The sequence below is a fragment of the Amphibalanus amphitrite genome, unplaced genomic scaffold, assembly GCF_019059575.1.
Source record: "Amphibalanus amphitrite isolate SeventyFive unplaced genomic scaffold, NRLGWU_Aamphi_draft 000526F_arrow, whole genome shotgun sequence".
NCBI lineage: Eukaryota > Metazoa > Arthropoda > Thecostraca > Balanomorpha > Balanidae > Amphibalanus > Amphibalanus amphitrite.
Genome location: NW_024882020.1, coordinates 371942 through 378309, shown reverse-complemented (window position 1 = coordinate 378309; position 6368 = coordinate 371942). Strand labels below are relative to the sequence as shown.

At 46.6% G+C, this 6368-nt stretch overlaps 1 protein-coding gene across 1 annotated transcript in view; it reads left to right on the top strand.

The window, feature by feature from the left end:
* The first annotated feature begins 352 nt into the window (after positions 1-352).
* LOC122393261 (putative thiamine transporter SLC35F3) overlaps positions 353-6368 on the top strand; it is a 47858-nt gene continuing 41842 nt past the window's right edge. Inside the window, exon 1 of the mRNA XM_043389130.1 lies at positions 353-1073. The gene's annotated coding sequence lies outside the window, so the exon portion shown is untranslated. The remainder of the gene's footprint in view (positions 1074-6368) is intronic.

Below are 6368 nucleotides of genomic sequence, written 5' to 3'. Positions count from 1 at the left end.
TGAGCTTTCAAAGGAGAAGTTATGCTGTAATTGGTCCATAAATGCGGATAACCCTACCTATTGGCACTTCTATCCAAACCTAATAACACGTGTTGGTAAATTCAATTTCTGCCGGGTTAGGCCATGCACACCGGTATGGGAACATCTCTCGACTCCTGCTCTGCGAGCACCTGGGAGTGTGCGTCCGGCCGGCCGTCGGCTGCTGCGTCCTCACCGGGCACCATCGATTCACCAAATCGACCGGCTGACGTCACCGAGAGAGCTGGCCGTCGGGAGCGACGCGGCGCGCGCGCGGCATCGTCGGAGCCGACGATCGGAGTCTCTCCGACAGCGGAGGCGCGCGCCGGCCGGCCGCAGTCGCCGGAACAGCCGGCCGGTACCGAGCGAGAGGGTAGAGAGGTGACCGGGCTGCCGACAGGACAAGCTACCGGACGAGCGGGAGAAGGGACGAGCGAGAGGACGAAGGGCGAGCAACTGAGCTGGTGGTCGGGAGAGGAGCGAGCTATCGGCAACCGCAGGCAGGTAGAGCTGAAGTCGAGCCGTGCCTGAGACGATAGGTAAGCGAATCACAGCGGTCAATGAGTCCTCCCGCGCAGAGCAGTGTGCTGAAGAGACTGACTACTAGGCGAGATCTTCGAAGACTGAATTGAGTGAGGATTCGCCAGGAGGTGAGCGAGCAACACCGGTTCGCGATAAAACTGAAATGAAATCAAACATTTAAAATGGAGGGATATTCACTTGATTCGGAAACTAACGAGATGAAATCAGGTACAGCGGTTGCTGTAGTTTTACCCGCAGACATTAGTGGGGTAAAGCATCGCTAAGAAGAAAACGAGAACAACCTCGGGTTCCTTTTCTATCGACGTGAGTAGAATAGAGCTCTCGCCACTGGAAGTGGAAGTTTGACCGCCCCCGAAACAAGCCCGAGTGAGCATCGCGTTGACCACCTTACTGGAAGATCTGGCGCAGCTCGAACAGATAAGCTGCAATTTGATAACAACTGATACTGCACAGCCATCGAAGTAATTACCACATCAGTCAAGATAAACTCGGATACTGAAGACTACCAGCAGGTAAGGAATGAGCTGGAATAGCGGCTCTTCCGAAATGTTTTGAGCGTTGATGACCCATTTCTGAGTTCGTAAAGTTTAACTCCATCACAAGGTTCACTGTGAAATGCAATTCTACGATATTTGCAGTAAGCAATAAATGTACAATGTTGAACATGATTGAACATGAACATGATGTGTAATAACGTCGACATGTGTGCAATGCACGTACATACATAATGTATTCGGTATTTCAGTTCCTGAACGATGACTTTTCGAGCATGAACTAATGATTCTGAGGAAGCACGCATGTCTTCTCTTATACAGTGTCTACTTATCAAACACTGCTTACTACCTATAACTGCTGCAAAAGAGCAGCACTGCTGCTTCTTAGCCTCAAACACTGCTTATAGTTCTCCTTTAGAATGTGTTGTCGGAGTTTAGGACTGGGTCTAATAGCGCAACCTTGCGTTCCGAACATGAAATATGTGTGCAGAACACCAGCCTTTAGCTCACACATACCGTTTGAACAAACAAACAAGCAAAAATTTAAATAAAATAGCAAAAACCTAACCCGACTCATCTCGATCGTCATTGCTGTACGATTATCTGCGAACGGTCTCAGGTATTTCTCAAGTTTTCCCCATTCAAGTTTCCCCATCGGCGTTTCAGAAATTCCGGCCTGCACCTGTGGCGTAAATGACCACTGAAGGCACGCCCTGGAAGCCAACGTTAGGATTACGACAGCTCTTTTCTCAGGGGCGTGACCCGCTTCGGAAAATAGATACAGGATGAAATTGAAGCTAAGCCTGCCATCAATTGTTTTTAATCCACACTGCAATCGTGTATCTATTTATTTTCCCCTTTCTTTTCTCAAGGAAGAACGGACAGTGGTCCCAGATATCAAAGGCAAAAAAAACAGTCAATTATGTGATATCCAATTGAGCATAATCAACAGACGCTGTCACAGACCACAGCATTGCGCAGTGAGCACAAACACATCAACCGAAAAACATCACATTAGTTGGCGGCAGTATTCTCCTGCGAAATCGACATTGTGGCCACGGACCAGCAATTACGATCTGACAGCCCTTAAATAGAAACAACGACAGAAGAAAAACACATATGACAGACGCTCTAGCAATAGCTGGAAGCCATAGCGCAATATTTGTTGCAAGAGGCTACCCTGACAGAGATAAATTTCTGACAGAGAAGGTGCGGGGAATGACAGAGCGCACCCAAGACGATAATGTATGGCCTTTCCGCCTGATCGAAGTTGTTGAAACGAAAAAAAAAAGATAGCTCATAGTCTTCATTCTTGCCTAGCAATGAAGCTTGAACTGGTGTATAGTTTTGATTTTAAGATTTCATTAAGATATTAATTATGCGTTCAGTGCTCGAACTCTGTTTGCCTACGGTATGAACCGCAACGATAATTGAAGACGAAATGCGTGGTGTGCTGATCATTTGTGACTGTCTCAACATCTGGGACTTGGACAAAATCTCAGAATAAAGACCGCGAGACCTCCAGTCGACTGCACTGTTGGCCCCAGGTGAGGGGACATGGCCCATGATCCCTTTTAAGACATTTGAAATCACGCCTGTGACTGTAAACCTATGGATAGAAGTGGATAACCAAAACGCTTTATCCCTCTTTTGGTGATTGGCCACCTGGGGCCTCCATTTGTGGTAACCGTGCTCGACACTTCGCACTCGAAGAGGGATCTGACTCTGACGAGGTGTCACTAAAACCACGCACAAAACCAACAGCTCGAGCAATTGACCGGCCAAAGTGGCCATCTAAGCACAGCGGCTCCAATCGGTCTGGCACTCACACTATTTAGAGCAATTCGCACCGGGCAATCCGTTCGTACCCAATGGTCTGGGCTGCTATGTGTGACTTGCACACAGGGAGAAATATGACACAGAAAGCTGGGTTTGAAATAAATGCCGTCATCCCCTATTGTCCAGTGCGAGATTATTTTATCAGGGATGTATCAGGGATCCTGCAGTTTTAACCCTCGCCGGCACAGGCCATTTTGCGTCCTTCGACGGCACAAGGGGGGGGGGGGGGTTGGTACGACCCCCCCTCGCGTTTGGCCCCTGATCAAGCTAGAGCTTCGCGGAAAAAACGAGCGTGTTGCCCGTCACGAGAGGAAGCCGATGATACCCAATTTTAAGGTCCTAGATTATCGGGTGACCTTCCAGGTCAGGTCAATGACCCGAAAACCGGGAAAATTGGGACCTGTTAGAAAGTCGTAAAGTTTGGCTGCTATGTGGTTTTCCGGGGCGTTGATCACGAATATCGTGTTAGTTTTGATCAGAGATGATGTCTTTAGGCATTTAGACCAGGTCGGGTCAGGTCAGGTCAGGTCAACCGGTGGGGGTTGTGACGGGTATTCGTAATACGTGTCAACCGCCTCTGACAGCTTCGTAACATGTTACGAAGGCACCAAAACTACTTCGTAAATGTTCAAATGGTTGCTAAATTCGAATTCAGCTCCAAAAACTAGCCTAGAAACATGTAAAACTCGAAAAAGTGAGCCGAGGTCACCCGAGGTCACCAAAGGTCAATGACCTGACCTGACCTTCAGGTGACCTTGACACCCACCCTTATGTATGGGAGAAACATCAAATCACATGTTTGAACGATTGAAACCACGAAAAGCTTGCAAACGCGCGGCTAATGCGAGCCGACATACGCCGAATCGCGATTCCGGCCAAACATGGTCTCGGAAAAGGGGTCACAGGTCAAAGGTCATTTGGTTCAGGGTCATGAAATTTTCAGGATAGGTGCAAAATTGATAAATGCGAGGGTACTGAAAGTTTCGTCGCGATCGGCCGCTTTTTACGCGAGTTATTCGCGAAAAACCTTAGGGGGGTTGCATCACCCCCCCCCCTGTGCCGGCGAGGGTTAACAGGATGCAGCTTGTTTGAAACATGGGCTCTGCCACGGTTTCAGGAAGGGGGGCGACCAAAAATGCACTCTCCTATACATTAGGCTGCATTACTGAAGTGAAAAAATGAGGGGGGCGGGTACGGAGTTACGGACCCCGCGACTTCCTCTCAGTGGCGGAGCCCCTGGATTAAAGGTTTCTAGCGTTGTGATTAATGTAATCATAAATGTACAATGAGACATTTCACGACCATTTCACGACCGTCGAATTGTAATTAATTAACAATGAATTACCCGATGCTATGGCCACATTTGACCTTTATGGACCATATCAGGACAGCAGGATTACCGTTTATGTCAGACAGCCAACATTAGTCTATGTTTTTCCGGAGCACATGTTTTTTTTTTTGTTATCCCTCATCATCAGTCTGCGCATAGTCAAGATACTAACTGCAGATCCGTACAAGCGTGTTTACTCACTATACATACACTTGGATTAGACACTGTAATCCTGGGCCCAATCTTACCAACTCAGCCGTGAATGCGCATTCACGGCATTTGGTAACATTCATAACTACTCCACATTCACTTATTCATTCGTTCAGGCATCATTCATAATCATTCACGCCATCAAAATCATTAGACAATATTAGCTGGATGTAAATAAAAAGGATATCTTTGATATCAGTACCGTAAACTTCACCCAGTGCTGCATAATACTATTAACGGCATTGGTAAGATTGGGCCACGGTGTGTCATGCTGAAAGAGACCGGTGTGGCAGTCTGGGAAAAATGCGCGGAAGTAGTACGGGTGCGATAGCCGAGGGCCGAGGCCGAGGCCGATATTGACCATGTCCACTGACACATTGTCCAGAGAATTGACCACAGTCATGTCCAGATAACTGACCACAGTCATGTCCAGAGAATTGACCACAGATCTCTATCGCATTAATCACGGATCCTCGGTTATCCTCGGTTTAAAAACTAAGGACTAACTAAGGGTTTGTTGCCGGCGTATTGACAACGGATCGGCGATTTATATTGAGCACGGATCGCCGATGTATTTACCACGTATCGCCGGCGTATTGACCCCAGATCGCCGGTGCATTCACAACGGATCTCTAATGTATTGAACTTGGATCTCCGATGCATTGAACACGGATCTCCGATGTATTGACCACGAATCTCTGGCGTATTGAACACGGATCTCTGATGTATTGATCACGGATTCCCGGCGTATTGACCACGGATCGCCGGTGTATTGAACACGGCACGTCCCCAGACTGAAGAGGGATCGGTCGGCATCGACCTGTCTGGCTTTCCTTTCATTATTGCGGCGCATATACCTACCGCCGCCACGGATGTCACCTGAGATCGATAGAGACGAGTGCACTGCGTCCCGTGAAGGGTCGGGCACTTTCCAAGAATAGACAAACCTGTTCAGCAGGCCTGCCCGTCCGCACATTGTCCGTGCATTGAACTGAGAATTTGCTATGAAATCTGACGAAGCGAAATGTTGTGCTGCCTTGGAAATTCGTCAGATTGTAACTTTGAAAAAAACCAACTCACGCACAGCACAGCCCAATCATAGACCAATGTCCTTCAAATGTTTTATATATATATATATATATATATATATATATATATATATATATATATATATATATATATATAATATCTTCATTCACCTCTGCTAAAACAGACACTTGTAATTGTTATCACTATCGAAAACCTCATTCATCCTATTTCTAACTAAGCTATAGATATCTCTTTTCCCTATAAAGATATAATATTTTACCCGCATTTTCCCCATTATTTTCTTTCAAGTTTTTTAAATGTTTTTTTTTTACCACGAACAATGGGATTTGTCGAATCCTCACATCCAAAGTTGGACTTCAATATAGCGGCAATAGCCGTTTGCACGACGGCCATCTGGTAGTTACACATTTGGTGCAGATTAGGTGCCGACTGCCGATCAGGTGCAGATCTGGTGCAGATTTGGTCAAATTGCTTCATTTTAGCCGTTTTCACGACGGCCATCTGGTACACATTTGGTGCACAGCTGGTGCAGATTAGGTGCAGATTTGGTCAAATTAGGTCAGCGTGTCTCTTAGTAGCTATCAGCTAGGGTTGCAATATTTACTTATACCTATGCCTGCTTTGTCATATTATCAGAGAGTATCATCGATTAAAACATTGAAATAAATTCATAAAATAAAGATATTTGCTTTAAAAGAGATCAGGTGCAGATTTGGTCAAATTAGGTGCACTCGCCAGACAGCCCGTCGCGAAAACGGCTAATATCATCCAAAGCGTACTCTCGTGCGACATGACTGAATGCCGCCCGTTAATCATGCAATGCTTTGCTACGCATAACAGCAATTTTCTGAGCACACTCAGCCGTTTGCTGTGACCACCGCTCT